General features: G+C 40.3%; 1 long non-coding RNA gene across 1 annotated transcript in view; it reads right to left on the reverse strand.

The window, feature by feature from the left end:
• Nucleotides 1-12,512: 12,512 nt before the first annotated feature.
• LOC117491965 overlaps nucleotides 12,513-22,957 on the reverse strand; it is a 43,232-nt gene continuing 32,787 nt past the window's right edge. The window contains exon 4 of the long non-coding RNA XR_004556806.1: nucleotides 12,513-12,677. This is a non-coding gene — a long non-coding RNA (uncharacterized LOC117491965). The remainder of the gene's footprint in view (nucleotides 12,678-22,957) is intronic.

The raw sequence follows: 22,957 nt of genomic DNA on the forward strand, positions 1-22,957 counted from the left end.
TTTATCTGTGAGCCATATCTTCTTCCTTCAACAGGTTCAAACGCAGCACTCTGATACAATGTCCTTTTATCACCTTGTCATTGTTCATTGGTTTTTACAAATGAGCTGACTGAAATAGAGGAACCCAGTAATTCGTACTTGGCAACAGAGGGTGGATTGTGTGCTGGTGCCTGCCTGTCTCTGCGCCTGCTAATGGAGTGGCGAGTCCTGTCATCCCACGTGGCAGCACAGTTCACTTCTCCGCAGCCCTGTCGGTGCCACTGGCACCAGGACTGGGGGCCAGAGCCCCCAAGAGCCCAGGGGGTGGCTGGTGCCCCAATGGCAAGCAGGGGTCAGACTAGTAAAAGTGCAGCCCTCAGGACAGCGAGTCTAATCCCACAGCAAGAGCATGGCAGCTGGAGCGGCCCATCCGCTCAGCCTGTGTAATGATATCACTTGCACTGGATCTGATGTCTGACCTCATTACCAGAGTTTAATTGCGTTGCTAACAGACTTTCAGTTCTTCTTTTCTCTGGCCTCTCTCCGTTTTTGACTGGTATCCAAAAGAATGTTTCTGTTGCTCACAAACTGTTTGTTGTTGCAAACTAAATTAATATCCTTTACATTTTTTTCTGTTTACCATGTGGTCTTAAATAAAAAATTGAGTCTCGGCTAAACTGATTCGATTGAGCGTAATAATGCAACATTTAATATGATTAATTCAGATATACATTTAAGAGCTCTGTTTAAGTTTTAGAAGTTTAAAATTATAATGCACATTCAACCTACCAAATCTGCCACTTCAAATCAGAAACATCTACAAAAAAATGAAAATAAACAACAATTTGAACATACTGCTTTTCAAAATAAAGGACAGGTGGTTTGATAGCGATTCATGTGAGTATTAACAAGCAGTTCATTAAACACCTTTTAAATGTACCTGGAGATTATCACATTTTGCCTATTACAGATTAGTGTGAAAAAGCTTCACTACATATGTAAATGACAATGGTGCTGTTCACACTTTTAATTAGGTAAATATTTTTTTCTTTATTGCACAGTTATAAGTAAGGATTTAAAAGTGACAATTTGACCTTTAGATTTGTGTACTGAGGTTTTCATTTTATATGTGAAAGCTACATGATCTGGATAACTACAGAGACTTGCGCATGACGTCTCAGGGGAAATATTTATTTTCTATTTGAGCAGGCTGTTTTGATGCTTTGGATCCAGAAAATCTGCCCCCCGCCCCAACTTGTTATGAGCCGTGCGACCTGAGAGCTAGCTGTAACCTGCACTCCACCCTGAAGAAAATAACTTTCTTTCATGCCATGATACCACATGAATAATAAAAACAGTCAGCTGTTGTGTAAAAAGGAAGCATGACTGGGGGTGGGGGTCTAGCTATCACCAGCATTCTCCCTCCCACACAAATCAAGAGGTAGTGTCATCTTAGTTTCACTTCACTGTGCCCAAGCAATGGCCCTCAGTAACCTGTACACCCTTAGGAAGCTACCATGGGTCATGAGGAGAGGGCCCCCACAGTTAATGGGGTTGCTCTTCTAAAACATCACAACAAGTAAACAGGGTACTCCATTGTGTATTAAGTGCAGTGAAACTTTGAGTAAAAGTATCATGGTGGGTAAAGGTTACATGAAGAAGGTATCGGAGTGTGTTTGTATGCGTGTGTGTGTGTGTGTGTGTGTGTGTGTGTGTGTGTGTGTGTGTGTGTGTGTGTGTGTGTGTGTGTGTATAAACATCGGTCTGTGTACATGTGCTGTGAGGAAGATGCTCTGCTGTATTGAGCATGCCTCATTACCACCCTTCCCATTTTCTTGGGCTCATATAGTGTAGCAATGTGCCCTTGAAAACAGACCCCAATTAATTCTTTGCATTGTGCATGTGGATAGATTTTCCAATATTCTCATCATGAAAGAGCAATTATAATTCCATGATTCATATGCACACTCCATTTGAAGCAGCTATCCTCGCCCATTGTCAGTTGTCAGAGTAGAGGATAAACCATGAAAAGGCCTAATCCTGCTATGGGCAGCAGGCTTTAATGAGCAGCCTGTCTCAGGCAGAGCCATGTGATACCCTGGCTGGGGCCAGGCCAGTCTAACGTGGAGGTCAGCCCCTAATGGAGGGCTCCATGGCTTCCCCTCTGGAGAAGGGCGGAGCCCACTTAGGCTGACCTGTTAAGTAAAGTTGCTCTCCTCTGACCCTCCAAAAGATGCCTGGATGTGGGAGATTGTCAAAAAAGCTGGAGCACAAACAGCAGTGCTGCCTTCAGGCATAAAGCTCAGTCAAAATGAAAGCGGGAGAAAAAAGAAAACGCCAGCTAAGAACAAGAGACTGGAGCCTGTGAAAGATGTAAATTCAAAGCAAAAGCAGCAGAACTTTAACCTATGAGCGATTATGCAGCAAGTGAAACAGAGCTGCCGCTTGGAATTAGGGGACAATAGGGAGTTCAGGCCAGGGGCATTTAACCAATGGACATCTAGTGTATCAGATCCCAATCTTAATGACATCAGTGACCGAAGCTTTGCAGAAACTCTGATCTCTGGTGGCATGAAGAAATGGTTGCGGCCAGAGGGGATTAGTACAATATATGGAAAAAAATATAAATATGAAGAAAGAAAGGATAATGAAAACAGGTTATGAGAAACCATGAAGAATATTATTGCTGGACTGCACTGAGATGCAGAGGAAGAAAAAGCTGGGCAAATAGTCATGGGATTGCAAAGTCAATAATACGTGCAATCTTCACAGAGAGAAAGCTATAATCAACAAAAATCCATATTGAGGGTGAATGCCAGAGTTTTTCAAAATGTCAGTGGAGTGTGTTTGCAGAAGGGCAGGAATGACAGATGAAGAGTAGGGAGGTGAGTGGCAGGGACACGAGGACAGGCGGACTCTGCGCTGATGAGGTCCTGGACACAGAGACCAGGCAAAGTTCAGCGCCGGGCCAGGAGAGCACTCTGCCTCAGCCTGCTCCCTACAGAAAAGCCAAGAGGAGTCAGCAGTGCTACTGCTATCTAATGGGAACCGACCACTTAAAATTCATAGGTTAACAAGACAGTAGGCAGCCTGGATTACAAAATGGTAGCAAGAGTAATTTTTGAAGACACTTTAAATCGACATTTTTTGCATGATAAAATGACTTTCTCTTTCCTGGTACAGTCCTATAAAATACAATGTTTTGTACTGCTAGACAAAAAAAGAGCAACTTGAAACAGAATGATTGTAAAGGCAGTGCAGCTTTTGTGAATATAAGCACTTAAGTTGAGTCCTTTCAGGGATATAGATATTTCCCATTTTCAACCGACAAAAATGCAGTGAAATGGAGGGACCAATTTTTCTGCCCGATTTCTGTCTGGTAAATCCTTTTCAAACGCAATTCCTATTCTTCTTTTGAGGTCTTTTAAGTCATTATAAATGTTTTCTCCCTTTCTGTCTAGCTGTCTCTCTCTCTCCCTAGCTTTAGTCTTCTTGAATAAAATAAGTGCAGATTTGCTGGAAATCAGTGGCTTTTGTGTGTGGCTGCAGGAGCATGGTGAAATGTTTGGACACTAATACCCATTCATTTCGGTAGCGCCATAAATAAAAGCTGCCAGCTATGCGGCTGCCGTGAAGTGGTATTCTTTGGTGCCCAGCAGGATGTCCTGTTCACATTAGCGCAGCAGGGAAAACTGGCCGGAACAGCCAGACAACTAAATCAAGACATTGTCAACTTCTGACAAAATTGCTATTGGGGAGAGAACTGGTTTTAAGAGGGATGGTGCATGTCTGGTTGTGTGTGCTTGTGTGTGTACTGTATGTGTGTGTCTGTGTTTGTAAGACACAGAGAAACAGAGAGGTATAGCAAGAGAATGAGAGAACAAGAGAGGCATGGGGGAGTTTTATCTTTCCAAAAAGCAGTATATTCTGAAAAATATGTTATGTGTTAAAATTCCTAACAGAGTAACACCATGGGGCTGACATGAATGAGGAAGTGTTGCTAGAATGGCTACGGCACAGTTTGAATCAAGACATAAAACTTAAGCCTTCACAAACACTCATCTCCTGTTGTGTCCCTTCCCTCAATTCATGCCACAATGCTACTAATGATCAATTTTCCAATATAAAGCAGTGTACAAGTTTTATAATTGTGATACCATGTACTGTAGTGTGTTTTCTGAGTTTGATATTCATCTGGAATCCAGGCACTCTATTCTGACTGATTTTAGGATGACAGGGCTTTGGCCTGCAGTCATTTTGGGCCACCTAATTAACAACTGAACATAAGTCTCCTGTTGGTACATATACACTTAAAGTGGACCTATTATGCTATATTGGAAACATATATTGTAGGGCCATACCTATACAAAACATGTCTGTGAAGTTTTTTGCTTAAAATACCAAACAGATCACCCATTGTAGCCATGCCTCATACTGCTCATAACCCTCTTTTGCAGCCCTGTTAGAGAAATGCTGATTTTGGGTCCTTAGCTTGAAAAAAAAAAAAAGAGGAGGCGGAGCTAATGCCTGATCAGAATTCTACCGGAGATAAAGTTAAATTCTGCTGTGATAAAACGCCATCCTGTTTAAACCACTTCAAGGATTATTTCTGAAACAGTATGGAGCTCAAATGCTTTTTCTCTTGCGGGTTTATCGCAAGGTGAGTTCCTTTTTTGATTTCCTGCTTTTTAAACACATGTGCTCTACAGTACAGGTTAGCTCTGAGTGTTAGCGAGGCTTGCTAATGTCAACAAAGACGAGATTACGTCCAAAACACGTCAGGCATTGTTTCTGATAGCAATTTTCTGTGGGTCCGCCGCCGATTTGACGTCAGATCAGCAGCAAATCTGTATCCGCTCGTTGTACCCCTGTTTTTAAAAGATTTGGGTACGGAGGAAAAGAGAGAGGGTTTTATTTTCTGACGCTGCGTGAGTTCCCCGACGCACCGGGGACACATATTTATGTATAAAAGACATCACAAAGTGCATTTTGCATGATAGGTCCCCTTTAACTAATCCCTGGCAACAAAAAAAAAAGATCAGAGGTAAATCTTGGAGCATCTGTGTTAAACTCACACCAGGTCAGGGCTAACAGCACACATGTGACGGGTTGTCATAAAGCATACTCCTTTAAACACAGTCCCATCCCTGGGCTAGTTTGCAGGTGGTCGATTGCCTGGTCTTCACAGAGGTTAGCTCTTAGGGAGTGCTAAAAGCTGAAGGTCTGAAAGGGAGTCCTATCATCAGAGGAGGCCTTAGTGCCAACAAGACCCAGATAATGACAACTCTGACCTCAGTTAAGTACATAACACAGCAAGAGCTCTTGGATGTGCTGCCCAGAACAATGTACGGGGAGAAGGGAAATGCTGCGCCAGGGCCACAGCTGGGCCATACCATGCCAGTGGGCTTGCCGTTTTGATTAGGGGATAGTAAGCCTTTTAACTTAGTTAGATTATAAAGCAAAAAGACAGGGTGGAGTTTCTATTCATATCTTTTTGCCTTATAAAGCCTGCTTGACAATACTGGTTCAACACTTCCCTACAATGGGGAAATGAACCATTACAATGCATGTCAGAGGCCTAATGTGTATTGCAGATTTTACATGGAGGAAAAGATTGAAATAAGGTTTGGCAGTGCCACCGTGAGGTTACGGCTGGATTGCGTGTATCTCGAGGCATCCTGGAGCCCGTCCAGACGGCCTCTCTTTTGGAGTTCTGTGAACTGGAGATGAGAGGAGTGCTCCCTCTTTCTGCAGGCTCTAAGTTGGAGTCTTTGCTGTAGGGTTCAGTGGACCTTGAGAAAACACCAGTGAATCCGTCACCATCAACCCTCCTGGGACAAAGCTGGCTGGCCACTTCTGAAGCTCCAGTGACCCAAGGCTTGAACCCTGCTGCTCTCCATTCCCTGCCCTACGCAGCCACTGGGAATCTATGACCTCAAGTTCATCAGGAATCACACACTTGCATGGCAGCTTCAAAAGCAATGACTGGCTCTGTCATGTTTTTAAACTGTGTTGTGCCCTCCACTGGCACCGTTCAAATTAACTAAATATTGATAAGCGCATTATCTCTGCTATGGATATTATATTTTGAGTAAGCGCAGACATGTCATGGAAAAAATACTTTTTTTTTTTAAACATTTGAGTATCCAAATCCAAAACATATCATGAAAATATGAAAACAGTTATGATTTAATAATAGCTTTCTTACTGCATCCAAGCCCAGATGGCTCTTAATTGGTTGGCAAAGGGAGCAAGAGGTCTTTTTTTGAGGCGTGAGTGTGTGATTGTTGCTGCTGAATTGCTGCTGTGAAAGGCTGCCTGCGTGATGTGGAGATGGAACAGTGTGAGAACAGGTCACACAATGGAGCCACCAGCCTTGAACGCGGGGGGATGTTGGGGGTGCATGGTGTGTGTCTGTTCGGGGGGAAACTAAAGACAGCTTAAGACGAAGAAGTGGAGACATGTAAGGGAGAGTGGACATACAGAAAATATACCAAGACTAAGAAAGTAATTGAGACTTTTATCCAGGGACAATTATTTATTGTATAATGCTGCTCATGTACAGTAGGCATCACAGTACTTAGTCTAAGAAAAGATACACATGAACTAGTGTAAACACGCTTATAACTTCACATTAACTTCAACTGACACCCAGTCCTGTGGGACAACAATTAATATATTATATTAGTAACAATTATACAAGAGTAGCTTCTGCTACCTCTACAAATAAATGTGTCTTATTACTCCCTATGCACATCAATGTTCAACCATCCACCCCCCATACCACTTCTAGCAAAGGATGTGTATTATTGCAAATCAAATTATCTGTATTACACAATTACAATCAAACTTTTCACACCAATTACTACTATTAGGAGGATAATATAGTATAGAACGTTTTCAGTAAACAATTATTACTACAGTAAAAGCGCTGTTAATCTGTCTAATTACAGTGGAACATGCAGACAGTCATTTTACAAAAGTTCCACCCAGAAAGGTTTGGCAGTGTGCCAGGTGTTCACTCTTACAGTAACAACACCATGCTCATCAGGTTAGCTCACAGTATAAGTTTACAGGATCAACCAGCCAGCATGATATGAATGCTAGTGAGAAGCCATAGCTTGAAACGTATTTTATGTGGTGTTTTAAGTGCATTTTGGATGACCAAATAATTCTAACCACACTAGAAAAGGAGTTCTAAATTAGAGCATAACTTGTTTTAGAATACTGTACAAAAAACACACCAAAACTTGACCCCAAAACTGTACACAGTAAATTATTGTTATATCATACATTATATCAAATGTTTTCTCTACCCGACCTTTATTTTGTTTTAAAGAAGTAGAAATGTCTATTTACTAATCTTTTTTATCTTAGTGCATTCTTATATAAGAAACAATACCTTTACTTTAGTTAAAACTATTTAAGTACACTCTCCATCCCTGAAAATTCCATAAAGTAAACTCAAAATATTTCACTTTATTTAAACACCCTGCTGCCTCATCGGCTCTATTATTACACATGTGCCTTGTGGGTAAAATACATTTAACGACGCAGCCTTTGCTTATTAAAACACTGCAGGTCTACAGCCTCTGAGATGGGAGATATAACTAGGAAAGATGAAGACCTAACACTTGTGCAACACCATCTAACAGGATGTCTTCGTGAGCAAGGGGCAAAATTAAGCTGTGTCAGAATGGCAGGCCATGGGAGAGGTTGCGGTAGACATCAAATCACCAGCAGTCCAATGCAGGATCCCATTATCAATGACACTATATGGCTGCCCCCGGCCAAAAGTCCCCTGCACTGCAGAACTTAAGGTGTTGCTTGATTCATTAGTGCCTGTGTCTGAGCCGAGGTGATGGCTCCCTCATTGTCCTGAGAGGGGTGAAAACTGGAATGTCTTTTCTTCCTGTCAACACTATGTCACTTTAATTTCTTTTTCTGACGCCCAGTCTTGACACCTGGAAAGGTTTGACCGAGCATGGTAGCAAGGGATCATAGGAGAGTCCTATTTAAAGGGAGTGGTTGACACTGTTGACATTTTATTCTCCTTTTTCCCTGCAGCCTCACCTTTTCTTGTAAGAATAGAAAAATACATCCCATTAAAAGGTGGATAAGTTTTTCTTTGTTTGAAAGACCAGATAATGATCAGTCATAACTCAGATGTTCTCAAAAAATGTGGCCAGACACTGACACTATCATCTCCCTGTTTGAAACTGATCACAGATGGCCAGGGGAGGGATTCTAGATATTAAAATATCTTTCAGTAATTTATATTAAAGATGCAATCTCACTCAGTATTATTAACACGACTCAGAAGCAGACTTATTCAGGCTATTTCATTCATTCAAATATACTGAACTTACAGCTAAACAAACATGTTATAAAATGTTTGTAATGCACATTAGTCTAGTTTTTGTGTTGAAGTATTTACAGTATGAAGTCCCCCATAATACACTGTTGGAATATAATAGCTGTCAATGGATGCACAGTGCTAATAATGTAATGTGCCCCTCCCTAAGGGAGCTGATCTCCTCATCTGGGTCATGGTGAGTATTAAAAGGGTTAAGGGTGCACAGTAAATTTATTGTGGGTCTTCCAGCACCAATGGGGCAGAGCACTAATGGATGACCTTGGGGTTTGGCTGTTCCAGACTTGAGGAGATCATGTCTCACCACCTCCCTACCACCAGGATGACCCCGGCCCTTTCTGCCCCTGGCCTCAACCTTTAACTCACTGATCTTTGACCAAATTATTAAGCAGACACCTGCTTTCCGGTGTATGGTCAGAGCGGGGGGAGGACTCACTCTGGGTACTCTAATTTGATGTAGATGTGTGGTGCGACAGTATCCATCTCACTAAGGATAAACCCATCTGTTAGACTTCCCAGCAGTGTGACTTTCACTGACGCCTGCATGCAGTGTAATCATTATACTCTTTACACTGCTGTCATATAACTTTATAATTTACGTTAGCCTTGATCATCTTTTTTTAATTAAATAATATTATATTAAATCATACAAATACTATTGATTTATGGCTTTATTACCACATCACAATTTAGCATGTAATTTACAAGGACAGATCCCTGAGTGAGAGGACAAGTAATAAGAGATAAACTTGGTCCACACGGCACTTTGCTAGAAATAAGGTCTTTTTTTGTGTGACATTTGTACAATGTCCCCCAACGTTCAGGTATAGTTCTCCTGGGAAGTACGTAACATATAGAAATGACCAAGGAGAAGCTGAATCCAACCATTTTTTCATTTACGTGTTTCACCCTGAAAGCTCATTATTATCAAATTGAGACAGCGTATTTAATCTATATCTATTTATCTATTTGTACTTAAAAAAGGAAAAGACAATGATTTTTTATTTACATTTTAAAGTACTCTCTTTTTTCCTCTATGGCTAACAAATGGACACACTACCCCTGAGAGTTGAGGTGGGACAGAGAATGTTGCCATTATATCAACTGTGGAATAAATTCCTCCGTCAAGGACACTAAGGTACGGGACCAGCCCCAAAGACTGATAGGGACCTAAGGGACTGGTATGTGTCAAACTTGAGGAAAAAAGGGAGAGAGGAAGAAAGAAAATTGCTGCCATTAAGGTATAGCTTGGAAATGACACTGACCTAGGTCTGCCATCTTGCATTGTCCCACCATCTGCACAAATGTGAACTTTGCCTTTAAATCTTGGCTTCTCAATTAACATGTCCAGCTGGGTGGAGAATTTCGTCAGCTCCCTAATATCATTACTGCCACACCAGACTGTGATATAAATATTAAAAAAGTGCCCAGAGCTCTTTGCTGGCTATGTGAGGGATTCTGCTTCTTGGGTTATAATGAAGTGCACTCACATAGCAGGGTAACTGAAGGAAACGTGGTCTTATTAGGGGTGCTGCAATCTGTAAGACAAAAGGATAACTGTCTCTGGCCACCTTTCTTTGTGAGTTCTTATTCTCTTCTGCTCACGGGGATCTTAAAAACAAGGCAGCACCTATATGGCAAAAAAAACACATTCTCAAATGCTTGACTACGACGGCGGAGGCTCAAGCCTCTTTGAGATATTGTAGTGGTCTCAGACAAAGAGGGTTTAGAAAGCATCAAGTCTTCTTCCAAAACGCAAGCTGTGTGGTCTTTGTGATAGCCCCATTACAGCATGAAGGACTCTTACTTTAGGCTGTATGTCTGTGTGTGTGTGTCTGTCTGTGTTTGCTTGTATGGATAACTGTACTTTCCAGGAAAAGAGATCTTAAGAGGAAGTCTTTGAATGTAGGACATTGGCGCTGTAGCGGTTAATCTCCCCCCACGGCTTTACAGACGGCTGTGGATTTAGGAGTTGGCATCATAACTGACCAGTGCTGTTTGATTAGATAACAGGGGATCTACTGCAGGCATCAATGGTCCACCGTGCTGAAATGAAACAGTTTGCTCTCCGTCCATTCTGCTTAGAACACGATGGGGGTGATTCTTCAGTGGTCTGATGCCACAAGCTGCCAAGCAGTGTCCACCACAGCGATACCACGATTACGGCGATACTACGGACGGCACCAGCTCGTACCAGATGTTGGGAATTAGTCTTCCCTCCGGCTGTCGTGGGTTGTGCCCTGCAGCTCTCCTTGAGACTCACTGTGCAGGATTGCAGGTGCTGATGAGTTGCCAAAAAGGCCATGGAAACATACTTAGGTTTAAAAGAAGTGTTAACTATACTGTCACAACTACTTAACACTGCATTCTGCAATGACCATGTCTTTGCCTTGTTAGGCAGCCACAACGTAGCCAGAGATACAGACTGGCTCATTATGCTTGGTTAACACACTGACCAGTTGAATACCCTTTTGTCTACATGTATTAGAAGTCAAGCTTCACATGGACGAGGACTGAGCGGACAGACTGAGGAGCAGGAGGCTCCACATTAGCTGAAAACCTAGACATTTAGTGTATAAATCTCCAACAAATGGGACCCATTATTCTGTACATCACAGTTGCAAATAAACTCCACAGCTTAACATTTCCTTTGTGTACTATTTGTTCATTGGTCTAGTCTGATCGCTATTGTGGATGAATTTGTTGTTGTAGATTACAACAAAGCCTCTTTCTTTGGCAAAGAATTTCTCTTCAATTTCAGTTGCTGCACAAAATTGCATTCTGTTATTCTGACAGTGAGTAGGAATTGAAATATCTGGCCTGAATTATAAAAACTTTTGTCAGTTTGCTTCTATTTTATTTAGAAACACGATTTCTCCTGCTGTTTGCATTATATTATAGTGTAATATTTCATAGTATAGCATTTAAAGTAAACATTTTAACACCAAAATAATCATAACATATCAAATATTTTTAACCAATGTATAATACAAGTTCTCTGAGGGCTGGTATGGCAGCAGCAGGACTGACTGGTTAAGCTCGACCCTCGCTGTACTGTGGTGGAGGGCCTTTGTCCCCTAAAACGAAATATACTCTGAGTGCATGGGGGTGGATGTCACTTCAGATACTGATGCATTTGGGGTCTGCATGGGGGGAAATAATGTGCAACAATGATATCTTTGATCATTGCTAGAACTCCCCAACACAGGAACTGTGTCGAGTGTGGTTATCATCAACCCATTTCTATTCCCCCAGCACAAATCATTTCATGGCTCCTTCATCCCATGTGCCAGGACTGGGTTTCAAAAGCAATTTCAGCTGAAAAATAAGGTGCTTTTCTTCAATTTTCAAGCCATTTGTATCAGGGTTAGTGTTGTTTACCTAGCGAGTACACTGGTATTTACATACCTCTTTAAAGGAAAAAATGGCCTGTATGATTTATGGACTGCAGCAAGAGCGCAATTTTCTATGTCGTACACCTAATCTGAGAGGGTATGGAGAAAGGTCACATTGACCATACAAATACCATGGCCCTTCCACAGAGAGTGGGTGGATATTCATTCTCTTTAAAAAAAAAATGTCAGTTAGGTCTGATTTATGATATGGATAGCACACCGGGCTCGACAACACCTTTGGTTTTAGACTTGCATCTGGGCCAATGTAGTAGAGAGAATAAGATAGGAAAATAATTTGTCCTATACTACTGTCTTTGATAACACACCTTGCATAAACAATACATCTAGGTAACAATTGTGTTGTTATCGTTATAATGTATTGGTTTCTAGGTTTGTTTTATATCACAATGAAAAGGAGAAAAACAAAAGCAGCAAAGTAATTACAGGGAGCAAAAAGAGACAGTGAGAAACAGAGAGAGAAATCTGTCAGGTGTTAGGATCAATGCCATGTTTCAGACTTGCAACCTTTAGCCTCACTCTTGACTCCAGTGTGATATGATACCATGAGACTGATAGAAATGGAAAATACATTTTCACGTACTTAGCGAACACGATACTGCTATGTGGCCTTGTTTCTTTCCCTTTATTTCCCAAACGCATCTTTCCTCTACAGAGTGTGGTATGAATTTGATCTGCACGACAGGAAAGAATAAACCATTTTTAATCCCGCTTATAATTTATTAAAATATCATTGCTTACAAAGACAGCATCTTGCCTGGGGTGATGTTTATTGCCCACACAAAGTTAATTGTCAATGAGAATACTTTAATTTATTATCCATTAAAACTTGACATTGTCAGCACCCGTTCATTAATATTAATACCGACTCCGTCTTCCATGGTATAGCTGCATGGCAAGGACACTTGTTTCTGCAGGAGAGAATAAAGAGAAGACTCACAAAAAGGTCAGCCAATTCACAGAATTGCTGAAACACTAAGCAAAATAATAAAGGGCAATCAAGATATCATCCCGGGAAAAACCAATCAGTTGAAATGACAGCACCCCAAAACAATGGTGAGGCTGACACAATGTATGCTTTATTTCAGGAGATACATTGTAAGTGGTTTCAATTACTTGATGAGAAAAGAGACAGCAAGGATAACTGCATTTTTCACTAGGTTTAACTACATCTAAAAAGGTTGCAAATGAAGGTCTGCCTTGGAAGCTACATTTCTGCTCTACATGTGTTACTTTTTCTCTTGTACCATGAACACATCTGACTGGGAACAAGTGGATCTATATGATATTAAAAGGGAAAGTATAGAGTGTCAGTTTCCAGATTCAGTTTCATGTTCAGGATTATACGCTCATTATTTACAGTGTGCTCACTCCTTCCATGGGCGGACCAATTTATGGGGAAGCAGGGGATCAAGTTCAGTCCTAATGACAACCCCTCACTGACCTCTCCAGAGAAAACAAATGGAGCCCCAAGGTGATGTTTCAATATCACTAACTACTTGGGTGTCCCAGGGAAAGGAACAGATGTAGCCCTGAGGATGAGGAAGGGGTGAGGTGCAGGTCAAGGTCAACATACGCCAAGGTTAGGGTCAGATAAGCACGGCTGGCTCGGGGTCTTCACATGCCCACAGGCCATAAAAGGGAGGCGTGGACAGAGACTCAAGAGCTATGGATCAAGTGTTATTCCACTGAGGGCCTGAGGGGCGGTTGAGGGCAGGGCCACTAAGGTTCAACACTGTCATATGCCTGGGTTATACTCTTGCTTTAAACCTCATCACCAGTTTGGGGCTGTTGCTGGGAGAACACTTGCTAAATTACTAATGTGTTTACCAGTGAAGAAATCCACCCTGAGTAACGCAAATGTGTGGTGTGAAACAATGTGATAACTATTCCGTTTATTATAATTCGCTGCTATTTCTGGCTAACGCTTTAATGCTAATAAGCCAAACATATTTTATATGTAAAAGGTATGATTTCTTTAATAACAATCATATCATAATTAAGACGACTAGTAGTATTTCAAAAGAAAACGCTACAAAAGTGCAACACCAGTTCTGCTCAACTAACAATGCAAATGCATGTGTGTATGTACTATGTTACAGCAGCCATAAATGATCACTAATTGGAAAAATCTAAATGAATTACTTCAGGTTATTTGTTAAGACTATGAAATGTCAGACTATGCCATTAGTTGCAGTGGGAGATCCCATGGTATTTGGAAATAATAAATTGGCTCTAGCACATTTATTTTTGACTTAATTAATAAGATAACCGAAGTGATTTATTTGATTCCCCAGACTGTACGGCACAATAATAACCTACAGTACGAGGTACATTTGCTAAATGTGTTCAACTAGAGAAGGACAACAGGAACAGAGTGAGACTGCAATTACTGTCACATTCATGGGGAGGTGGATGCTAATAGGGAGATTTTCTGCTCCAGATCAAACCAAATGTAAATGTATCCTGGTGGGTTGTGCTTCCTTTAATTAGAAGGTGCGAGTAGTTTGATAAACTCTTAAAGATTGTGTTCCTCTGGTTGTCAGCTCATTACATGCATGCTCATTCTGCTGCAGTACTATGTAGTATAAATTACACGTTTCCATACATTATACTGCACAGTATTAACAATTATATGCAGTGTGTAGTTATAAGAGGAATATCCATTCAATGTCTCCATTTATCAATTGATTCAAATAAGAATTCAGAAGTAATGAAGAGTTTTGATCCTCTATTCATTCATTATTCATCCTTCTGGTGAAAAACAAAGGATGGCCTTTTATATAATGAGGAGATTAAAGAGGAGAGAAACAAAACAAAATCAATTCAATTCTTCAAAAGCTTTGAAAACATATGTTCAGGATATTTTGGATGGAACTGAAGTTTGGAAAACAAGTATTTTTATATTATAATGTATGCAAGGAAAACAACAAATAGAGTCGTATTAATTATGAATATATCAAACTCCACTCTTCCTTGATACAATATCTACTTTAGAGGTACACTAATGCCACAACACTTTATACAGTATGTGAGAAAGTAAGAAAAGAAACACATTATCTGGTTATGAGAAAAGTTCTAAATGTTTTACTAGAAAGGATATGTCGTCGAATCAAGACAGGTTGTTGCCTTCAACAAGTATGCTTCTTTAATATAATAAGATGCCATTTTGTGAGACTTTATCCATTGTGAAAGTAATAGGATTTTAGAAATGATTCTGATGGCTGAGGGTTAGGCAGATCACTGCACATGCTGTCCGATAAGTAATAATGCAACATCCTGAATATCACAACCAAAAGGGCTCTAATGGAGAAGGACTTCCCTCTCAGAAGAGCATAATGTACATTAGTGTCTGTAGAGAAATGACAATCCCTATTATATTACTTTACAGGACGTAAAAAAAGAAATTGACACATTTTCAGTTCTTCCAAAGGCTTTTATTCGTTATTTGCAGAAGTGTTGAAGTGTGAGGCACCAGTGCCTGAACTTTTGTTTTGCTATAATAATTTTTTTAAAAGCTCTATTATTATAACGTGTTATTATAACAAATATGTTTTTGAATAGAAATACCAAATGAGATTTTTACTGATGGTAAACATTTTTTTTTTTACAACAATGGTATTTCTGTGTTTAGCACCAAAAAGTATGTTGATTGTCATTCAAGAACAATCTATAAACAAGTCACTATGAATTCCTTAGATTTCAAATATCAAACTATTGTATAAACTAAATATTGTAAATATTCAGTACAAAACATGTGAAAAGTAATGGCAGTAATAGCAGTTTTTAAACTCCACTTTAATAGATTACCCTTTTTTTGATAAATGACTGGATGACAGCAATGCCATGGTGCATGGATCCACTGTATTATTAAAAAGTCCTAATCAATTAAATACAAGTTAAGCCTGTACCTCGTTGATTACATATCACTGATGTTGTGTTGAGGTGTGTCATTGTCTCGAACAATTTCTTTATTATGGCTGTTGTTTTAATAAGATCTTAAGAAAGCTGATGACAGTGAGTAAACATTATTAACAGCATGTCAACTGACTGTTGTCATAAAATGCGATAAGCTTAGTTTGTCAACATATAGCGAGCAGAACAGTGAGAGGACATAAGGAATAGATAAGACCACGCGTGGACAGAGAGAGTGGGGACGAGTGAATAGTGGCTGGAGGATAGAGACAGAGATGACTCCAAGAAGGTCACTCCTTTTTTGTAGTCAATAATTGACATTTAAACACGTTTCAAACGTCACTGATAAAATAACGCGAGATAATGGAGAGCGAGCTGCTTACACTGGCATGCAATTATAACCATAATGAGATGCAAAAATGCAAATGTCTTTGTGCATGCTCCAGCCTCCTTTTGTGGGGTGCCGCGGCGTCTGTGGTGGATGATAGATGCCACGCTGGTGGTGGTAGACAGAATGGTGACATGTGGGAGTGGGAGCAAGTAGAGAACAGAACTGGGGCAAATATGCCACACACCCTCACAATAGCAAATCCCATAACTGCCTTAGCTAATGCTTCCCTGAACGCTCTCGAAATCTATACAGTTAATTGCTACTGTACAGATGTTTATTTGTTTTCATTAATGGAGAAATACATGGTTTACAGGCCGTTTGTGGTTATTCTGCAATTCAGAGATCCTAGGATATCAACTTTGCTTTAAATATCTTTATTTCTGCAAAGATACGTTTGTGAAAAAGTAACCTTTAAACAATGTTTTTTAGTTCCTAATGCAGTGAATACAATGAAAGTTTAATATCCTTTAGGCTAAAAGTAAATGACATATCCCTGTCATCCGTTTGTTTCGTCATGCAAGGGCCTTTTTTTAAATTGCATCCTTAATGGAAATTGAAATATACTTATATATTTAGCAGCATTTATTTGTTTTCAACAATTTCAAAGGTTATGTATTGGATGAATGCAGTTGTCTCTGATGCAACTGGGAGCATTATAGACTTTACAAGGCACATACTTGTATAAATACACTGCATAGATGTATAGGCATTTGCTGCTATTTATCCTTTAAAGAAAACGTTCAAATAATGCAAGTACAAATTCCTGTAGCCCTTCCCTCGTTTGTAGGTTCACCCTCTCCAGACCGGTCGCCCACCCCTCTACATCTGGAGGCTGATAAGAATGGAACACAAAACATGCTAGCAGTCATGCTGTTTGTTAGAAGCAATTAATTTCTCCGAGGCCTTCATTCCATTCAGGGTAAGCTTTTGTGCTCTAAATCCCACTATTCTGAGCTTCTCTTGTGCCACGTAGGAGGGTATGAGAGAGTGGAGGATCGGAAAAGAGAGGGAGAGCCAGAGACAGAAGCTTTGGATGACAGATTATCTTGGGCCAGTTAAGCATGTAATTGCTCAAATGAGTTAAAATCCCTTCAAATATCTGTCTCTGCACCTCATCACACCACTTCATACACTCAAATATTTGACAATTGACAAAGATAAACCTAAAAGGGGTCTTCAATAACCAGCTGCCGAGACTTCTTTTGCAGCTAAACGAATAGTATTTGCTAGACTCCTTACACGGGAAAATATGTGTTAATGACTTTCCTGAAACTTTTAGCAAGAGCTACTATGGGTTGCTTATCACAGCAAACTAGTGACGAAACCTTGAAGACCTTCAAACAACTTGAAATGATTAAGGAGTTTTACCATCAACGACACAACAACATATTTATATAATGCTATGGTTGAAGAAGCAGAAGGGATATGTCTTTTTTATATTGTTATATAGAGTAACAGACACAGCAGTCTACAGATTCAAATCTGGAGGATGCCTGCCTTCCTCCTGCCAAGCTTTTTTCAGATAGCCACTGTTGCTCCAGACTAAGGCTGATGGATCCATGCCTTAGAGGGAGAGATGCTGCATGCCAGACTTCTGAGGGTCACTGAATGGACTGTTCTCTTGTGCTTTCATTCTTTTAATTTAATCAGTAGTCTAATCACAGCTTTACACATATTTCCCCAACTGCATAACATCAAAGACCTGGTTTTGAATTGTATTGTCAATGGCTTCTAGAAGCAATTTGACAGGATTAAAAAATGTGATTGTTGCCCACAATATTATGATAGAAATGAATACTTTCTTTCTATGTCAGCAATCGGCGTCTATAAAATATGTACTGGATAAAAACAAAGACATTTTCTGTGCACGTTGGAAAAGTAAATGTGATGAATTTGATGGGCTGGAGTTAGACTTTATGCCAGGTGTATTTGGCCCTTGCCAAATGCCACCCTCAGAGCAGAGAGGGTGTCCTGCATTGCTTCCCTGAATGAATGCTAATGAGGGCGTGTGTGTATGTCTGAATGTTATTCACACCACATCAAACTGGGCCTGCAAAGAGGTGCAAAACTGGAGCTGGCAGCCTCCCAAACCAAAACAACCTGGAAGAATGTCAGACATTACATGTGCCTAGGACACAGTACATGCATGGATTATTGTAGAGAAAAGAATTATGAGCCTATATTAACATTGGCTCAGCTGTCACTAAAAGGTGGAGCTGACTCCTGGAAAACTGTTAATGTTTATATTAGAAAATGCTTAGCTCTTTAATTTTTAAAGCAAAATACCACAAGAAAAATCATTAATGGAAAAAGCAAGAACGTGGTTATAATATTAAGTTTGGGGCCTTTAATGACTAGACGCATTGCTATTTATTTTTTACTTCTGTCAAAGAAAATGTGGTTTGTGTTTTTTTAATTGAAAGTAACTAAATTCTTATTTACATAATCTGAAATACATTTTGAGAAATTACACATCAAGAATGCCCTGCTGTGATGGGTTAGTAGCATTCAAAAGTTGCACACAGGTTTGAGTAACATATTCTGGTTTTAATATAATGTCAAATGCATGAAGCGAAGAGTTTAAACTAAACTTTAACCGGCTTTAACCATGCTTAACGCAGTGCAACACAACATAGATTCACAAACCAATTACGATCATTTAGGACGGTCTACTTTGCCAAGATGAGACGTTCTCTGGATTGGCTTCACCATCGCTGACAGTTGATGGTTAGACAAGGTCACTGGATGTACAAGCTCTCATTTAAAACATAGACACGAGAGCAGAACTGGGGTTAGTTAGGTCTATCAGAGCTGTCAATCAATTAATGACAATTATTGAGCAAGGACGCCCGTGGGAGGTGAGACAGGGAATGAGAATGACCATGAGGGAACAACATCGGGAACGGGACAAATTATGGAGATTGGAAAATAATAACCAAAACTGAATGATATTACCAGCTCATGCAGATCTCTTACTTCCCAGCATGTGTAAAGTGTGTCAATTGAGCACCATGAAAAGGATTTGGACCTTGTTTTACGAATCAACCCACAGACTAAGAAGACATTCAATGACTAATTAGAATACCTATAAAATATCAATGAGTTTTATGAGCTTAACTACATTATGTCAGGTGTCAAATGAGCAATACATTATTTCATTATAAAGAATGTGCATGGTGAACATAAGAGTTCTCCGCATACAACTAGAACCTAGTAAACAGTACTACAAAGAAGGAACAGCTCAGAAGGGACACCTCACATGTGTCACACTGAGAAGGTGCTACTGCTGTGCTCGTACAAAATGAATACAGGACAGAGTCATGCTCAGTTTAAACTAGGAGACAAGAGGGAGAGACGAAAAAAGGAGGGAGGGGAAAGTGTTTTGAAATTCTCCAGCTGGCAGGCTTTAATTTTCCACCATTCTAATTAAAATGCAAATTAAATTTATAATTAGCAACCACAGTATCCGAGAAACCACCTTGTGTGCAGCCTAAACATATGGGGCAACCAGCGGTGGGCAGCACTGTCTCTAGGAGACAACAGAGGTGGGTGGCAGGCCTGGGGAGTGTTTGTCGAGGAGGGAGCTACTGATCACGGGCCGGGCCACTGACACGGGAGCAGCGCTGTTCTTTAACCTGCTCCTCTCAGCTGGGAGCCCTCGAAGCTCTCCAGGCGCACGGAGGCAGGGGAGCACGGCCCAGTTTACTCTGCTGTCACTGCTGGTGTCGCAGGTCACCGCATGTGTCACTGCAGCTAGGCACAAGTGCAGTGACCAGCACTGCCGGGGTCAGCTCCTCCGGATCGAAAGGTTTCGGACCAAAATTAACCTTTGCTGACTCTCAGATAATTAATTTTCCATTGATGGCAATTCTTTGTAAACACAGCACTCAGACATTTCTTTACCCAGCAGCTTTCAGCCGCTGCAACCTCACATGGTGCAGGTGTTTTTCTGGCCTTACAAGTGTAACATTGATCTGAGTGTTTCTATTTGTGGTTAGATAAATAGCGAAGGGCAAAGTACAAAACGAAAAGTTGTAAGAGAGTGCAAAGAGTAAAGCCAACCTGGAAATGTCTGCAGCCACTGTTAAACTTTGCTTTGCTTTGATAAAAGAAAAACGCTTTTTACACAATAATCAGGCAAGTTAATGGCAACAGGCATAAACTGTAGTTGGCCATCTTTTGTTGTCCACCACAAGTCAGAGCCAGGTCACTGTGGGTCAGGGAAAGGCTTTGTCCAAGGTGCCGTGGCTTCTCCACTGACACTGCTGAAGCAGCACCATCAATCATCCATCAGTTGTCACAGCCTGAAGCTGAGGTCAGAACAAATCCATGTCAGAAGAAAAGGCCACATCTTACCATGCGCCTTCGCTCAGCTGGACAGTCTGCCGGTGACACTGTGTTAAGAGACGGCTATCCCACTCTATAGTCCGTCTCTCTGACTGACTGAGTCGATGAGAAGGTCTCATATGACCTCTTCAACACCCCGTACCCTTGTCACCTGAGTTGGACCACCAACTTCCATTACGCAGTTAAGTGTCTTGACTATAAGACAGACTTATCTAGGAAGCTGTCAGGTGAGTTAACTCGCAAAGCTTTGGGTAGACAATTGGATGTGGCCCTGTGTCACAACTGACACCGTTTCCTTTTACATGCTGCTCTCCAAATGACACTCGTTGCTTTGCAGAGTCAAGCATTACCACACTGTCATCAGTAATAACGTGCAGTAACAGCCACTCAAAGATACAGTACGGATAACGATTGCTTTTGTGTACATACAATTTCCTTTTGCTGGATTTTTAAAGTTTCCCTCTTGATAGGCCAAGACAGAACATGGACTGAATGTGTGAGTTGATCATCAGAACACTGGATAAGCTTTTTTATTTAAACACATTGTTGGGATGTGACATCTTCCTGTGCATGTGACTGGGCTGACACAAGATATACACAAAAGAAACCTCTCTGTGAAGATATTCTAACTGCAGTGGTGGACAAAAAAGTCAAAATGATATATGGGTTAACCAAATTGACAGCCACTATTGGACAAAACATGGTTTCTAAATATAATCATCCATTGTTTTCTCCCGTAGAAGAACTGTTCTTGCTAGCTGTTTGGTTGTGCCACCTGTTGCCTTGTTAATCATGCTGAGAAGATACTCATAAATCATAACATTCTTCAATTAATCAAGCTGTCAACTTCTAGGTGAGAGGTCATGCATGGAAGAAACTGAGGTCATCGGTGTGGTGTGAAAGGGCCATGGTTGTGTGGCATCTCTTATTCTTGGGAAGTGTCAGTAGAGGAGCGAATGGAACAAAGGAGAAATCAAAGTCCAGGGGACACGGGAAAGGGGGGTGGGGGAGGAGGCAGGGGGTGCCACACCAGAGCCAAAGAAAAGAACCAGGGTGCAGAGCATAAAGCAAGTCAAATTGACCTGTCATTACATCAAGAGAGCCGCGCCAAGCCGCTACATTATCACACTCACCATACCCTTTTAGATGACAGAGTTCCCGCAACTTACCAGCTTCCTGCAGCACACCATTTGCATAATTAACAAGTCATTCATGTGTCATTCATTTGACTTCTATTCATTTGTACAGCTTCAGATTAAATAGCATGCACTGTATCTGGTAATTTAAACGAGTGTCAAATGAGTATTAGTATAAAAACACAAATTAAAGTCTATTACCGACGTATGTTGAAATTTCAAGACAAAGGATAAAGAAACACATGCAATCATTTGCACAATACCCTTGCATTGTGTGTCTTGCATGAGCCTTTTAAGATATGCTTCAGGTTGACACAGATATGGGAATGCAGGTTCAACAATGGTAGCTTGCAGTAACACTTTGGTAGACATCCAAAATGCCCAATGGCAGAATTGGCATTTTCAGTGAAATTGTTGGCTCAGTAGAGTACAGTACAGACAAAGACAATGTGATGTATTGGTGCAAGAAGTATTCTGATCCTTTTATTAAAATGTAAAGTCAATATTTTAGATAACATAAATAAGCTCATTATGAAGGAAGAATAGAGTATTTTTTAAAATTATGTTAAATTGTCTTCATATTTTAAACAACTGGATTATCAACCCTATGCATTCACATGTAAGCATTATTTTAATTTAGCTGCAGGGTTGAAGTAGAGCTTATTTGAAAGGACTTAGATGTATGTAAAACAATACAAGACAACAAAACAATTGTGTAAATAAACTATAATCATACAATTTACATTTGTAAAGTACCTAGTGACTGCAGCTGTGGGTTTAATGTAATTTAGCAAAGAGTACAATATTCACTCCTGAAATGTAGATGAGTAGAAATATGCATTAACAAAAGGAATACAAAAACACATTGACTGGACTGGATTCAAATAGATTAAATAGCGTGTGCATGATTGCCAAAAGCTATTTATAATCTACACGGTCCCCTATGATATACTCCGCCTTTGACTCCTGTAACTATCTCTGTTTTTTTTTAATCTATTTCACATTGTTGTTATAATATTATTGAAAAAAGCTCAGACATGCCTCAAAGATGATAGTACGTTAAGGTTTGAAGTCTAGAAATAAGGCAATTGTACAACAAAAGTGCAGTTTATTTCTGGTTTATAGAAATATAATGGCTACAAAAATGCATTTACGTGAATTTATGTAGTAAATGTGAGAATAAAAGCACCCTATTCCCAACTCATCACACATGACTTCTGACTGGGGAAATTATTCTTAACATTACCTTCTCCTCCATTTGCCTCATTCATTTGAATAAAAGCATGCCATTTGCAGATACATGCCAATCTTTTCTTGTGCTACACTTCTTAAAAGCAAAGTAAAAGTGCTTTAACCTAACACCCTTAAGCACATGAGGTCCCTCTTCCTGATAATTACAACA

The sequence above is a fragment of the Trematomus bernacchii genome, unplaced genomic scaffold (genome assembly GCF_902827165.1).
Source record: "Trematomus bernacchii unplaced genomic scaffold, fTreBer1.1, whole genome shotgun sequence".
NCBI classification, from domain to species: Eukaryota; Metazoa; Chordata; class Actinopteri; order Perciformes; family Nototheniidae; genus Trematomus; species Trematomus bernacchii.